Below are 4,118 nucleotides of genomic sequence, written 5' to 3' on the forward strand. Positions count from 1 at the left end.
ATAGAAAAAATATTCTAGAGTTCTGTGAATTAAATTTAACACTTAAACATGGCAATACTGCTCAGGACTGGCAGATTCCCCTTAGGATTGCAAGCTTTTCACTTAACTGGAAATCATCTTCAAATATATGGTGTTGCTGTTATATGAGCTGGTACATTACTTCTGACTCAAATTGATAAAGATGTCTTTTCCACTGAGATGGCATAAACTGACAAAAATGCCTGCGACATCAGCTGTGATTGAATACTTTGTAGAGTTGTTACAATGTAGCAGTCAACAGGTGTCAGGGGGTCTATGGATTTAAGAAAGTCTTGATTTTAACTCGGGATGTGAGTGCAGAATGTGGGGGTGTGTGGGAGGTGGGTGGGAGAGGGATAAGCTCGCATGGCCATGCTGGCAAGAGGACTGGGCCATTTTAACCTCCGGGCCTCATCACGATATCCCAAGCCAGACTCCCGGCCAAACCCAGCAAGAAGGCCAGCGGGCAGGAGCAGGATTTTGGGCCGATGGAGGCAGCCGCCAAGAACACAAGGGAATGGTTCCTGGCACTAAGGTAAGTTGTTGCGGTGGGGGGAGAGGGATGGAGTGGGGGGATATGTAGTGGTCAGGGGAGGCACAAGGTTTTCCTGTGGGTTCTGGAGGAGCACACCTACTCCTCCTGGTCTACAAGGAAACTAGGAAAACTTTAAAAATACTTACCTTGCTGAGCTTCTTTTGACCCTGGATCCAGCGGATGCCAGCTTCCACTGGTGCAGTTGACATTGTGCACAACTCACGCGGCCCAGGGTTAAATTCGGATTGGGTCCAAATAACATCATTCGGCCCCAACTTCTGAATATTCACAAGGCCCTTGGCTGCCTGCACATCCCATTCTTATCGAGCACAAGGGGTTAAAATCGGAGCTGAAATATTTTCTTCAACTCATCTGCAGCATTGCAAGGAAACAGAGAAAGAGCTTCAGAGGAAATTAGACCATGGGACTATTGATTTTACATTTAATACCAGAAGCTATTGTAAAGGTCTTTTCAATCTCACAAATTGGTGACTCAAACACATACACTGCTTTCTGCTGGTTTTCAAGATTGGATATTTCCATGGATGCTAGCAGCTGAAGAAGACTATTTTGGTCTATGTTTTTGATGAGGAACGTTAATGCATCCCTGATGCGCCATCAATTACTCAAAAGACTGAGGTTGAGCGAGTAACAATCAGGCTTTTATTAACTAAAGAATGAAGGTCTTGTCTCGAGTGGTCGACCCGTCCAGAATACTAAGGGACTGGGAGGTAGTCACTTATATACCTGGAATAGTGGGAGGAGTCAGCCGAGGCATGTCCAGACCTGTACCTATTGGAATACACATACAGACACAGACAGGTAGAACAGTGGTTTACCACAATCCCTTTATTTTTTTTTCCTCCAGACTTCTGCCCCTTTTCTCCTGAGAACACTGACTGGTGTTGGTTATGGCTTCATCCATATAGGCTGTTCTCCTCACCCATGTGTGAACTTAGACATTGAGGGATAGATTTTCAAATTGCCGCCCGGGCGTAAAACTGGTACTGCGGATTGGCCGTCTGTTATAGAAACCGCCCGCTTTTCAGTTCCATCAATGGAAATAAAAATCGGGTGAATTCTATAATTGGCAGCCGGTCCGTAACACCAGTTTTACACCCAGGTGGCAATTTGGCAAATCTACTCCCGAGTGTCAGCAGGCAATTCTACCATGAGATTACCTCACCGTCGAGTCGGATTCTGGCCTCATCTGGGACCTACACACATGCATGTTCCAGCAAGAGTCACAGGAATGTGATCGGAGGGGTGGGGGGCGGGGCGAGGGGGAGTTCTAGCTAATTGCTCCACCCCCTAACCCAGGGGCACAGAGGTTAACCGCCGCACCCCCACCTCTGTTGTGACTGAGATCAACCATCCTGGTCTGTATGGCTCATAATTGTCACATCGAGTAGTCCATTTACCATCCGAGGTATTGGCAGAGTATCCCGCACCATTATTCTGTACGGATTTTTATTTTGGCCACAAAGCTTAATGCATCATCACGAGCATATCTTTTGCATAGCAAGTGATAATGCAGTTATAAAATTTAAATAATAGAATTCTCCATCTATCCTCACAGTGATCTGTGAAGTGCTTTGTTTGATGCTGTATATTGTTTCCAAAATTTGTACTCAAGTCTTCTATTCTCTATTGTTCTTTTTTATCAGAAAATGTTTACCATGTTTCACGCTTTTACCCTCACATTATTTATTAATCTTTATTATTTCCTTGACAATTCTTTTCTGATAAGCCCTGTCATGACAAAGAAATTCAAGGAATCCAGAAAGCTAGATGGCTTACTGAATTATAATTTTAGGAAACTAAAATACTGACGTTTTGTTTCACAGCAAATATCAACTTGAAATTGCTGCGAGCTTGTCACAGAGACGACCTGCAAATTTGAAGCATTGCCAAAAAGCGGAAGAGGGAGCAGCAAGTCACATGATGAAAAGGATACTGACCCTTTCAATGCTGATGAGACTTATGTTTAAATCTTACAGACATCTGTAGTTGGATTCCAGAACCATGCATTTAACTACAGCGCATTTAGTGCAATTATCAGATTCCTATATGATTGTAACAGGGACAATTAGAGAGAAGTAACAGAACCTGGAGACCAAAGTTCCAAAAACATTGTCAAAAGCTCAAAAAGCATCTCAATTCATTAGCAGCCACTCTCCTCACAACCACCATCACTTCATCAGCCATCAATGAGAGGGCTGGGTGCTGGGAAACTCCATCACTTGCCCGCAGCACTCCTGAAGGCTGCTGCCCCCTCCCGTTCTCCTCTTCTGTTCCCTCTCCTGGACCTACCTGCTGGCCACTGCCAGTGAGGCAGTCAGCTTAAATTTGTCTCCATCAAACTGCCAAACTCCCTCTGGATGCCCGATTGGCATCCGCAGCTCACCGACAATATGCCGATGACGCCCAATTTCAGGGGAGCATTGGCCTCCGGCTTCTGGTACAAGTAGGAGCACACTACCTATTGCAAGCCCAAAAACAGGCCTAAATTAATTTTTAGCTGATCATTACATACACAGGTTCCCCAGTGCCCACCCATGGATCCATAATGTATCTTATTTCATTCAAACTAAGTTAATGGTTTTAACATCAGATGAACAAAAGCAATGAGCATTGGCCTCTGCTTTAATCAAAGGGGTCACAGAGGGAGCATTCATCATTAGTCTAGGATCCATGTGAAGAATCCTAATCCATTCCATGAATGATTCTCCAGCTTCAGAATTCCTTAGGGTTTGGATGCCCTGTACACAACAAAATTATCAATTATCCCATAGAGCATTTCTCCTTTATTAAGACAATCGGGTTAAGATTCCTTATACAATTAGCCATTGTTTCAGACAGAATTTTATAATCAGTATTTAAGTTTGAGATATCCTTACCTGCTCTTGGCATCATCCATCCTGTGTTTAACTAGTACAACGGCATTTAAATTCCTACATCGAAATTGCCTCAACTAATAGCACACAGAGGATTTATTATATATCAGAAGCATATGTTTGTGTTTTGGACATAATGTGGAAAAAAATCAGGCCCTGCATATGAGAGAGGCCTTGTTGCATTGTGGGTTTGACAAGAAGATAATAAATAAAACTAGGAAAGACCAATTAATTGCATTGAGATGGAGTAGAAAATCTTTGAAAAATCATTACAAAGTTTCCAGAGAATACTATTCCTAATTTTGAAACTGGTAGGATTGGATAAGAATCAGTTTATATTCGATAATAATATGAGCCAATTCTTTGACGTTGTCATGGCTTGCAGTAAATCAGAACATTCAGTTGTGGCTTTTACCTTTGATGTGGAGAAGCCTTTTTGATAAGGTGCACAAAGCCATTCCATATTTTGAAAAGTATGAGTTTGAGATTGATTCACGCAGAGAGCTGAAATCTTATAAAATGAGTATTATTAATACACAACAGATAACAACAATGTATTTCTCCGTTAACTAAAAGATGCAATAGGATTGCTCACTCTTCCTTTCACTGTTTGTCTTGGCGTACAATTCATTGTTGTGGCAATACAAGCTCATTCAGGCATCAAGAGG

This window comes from Somniosus microcephalus, chromosome 6 (genome assembly GCF_052327205.1).
Source record: "Somniosus microcephalus isolate GS21.2 chromosome 6, FLI_Smic_1.0, whole genome shotgun sequence".
Classification (NCBI taxonomy): Eukaryota; Metazoa; Chordata; class Chondrichthyes; order Squaliformes; family Somniosidae; genus Somniosus; species Somniosus microcephalus.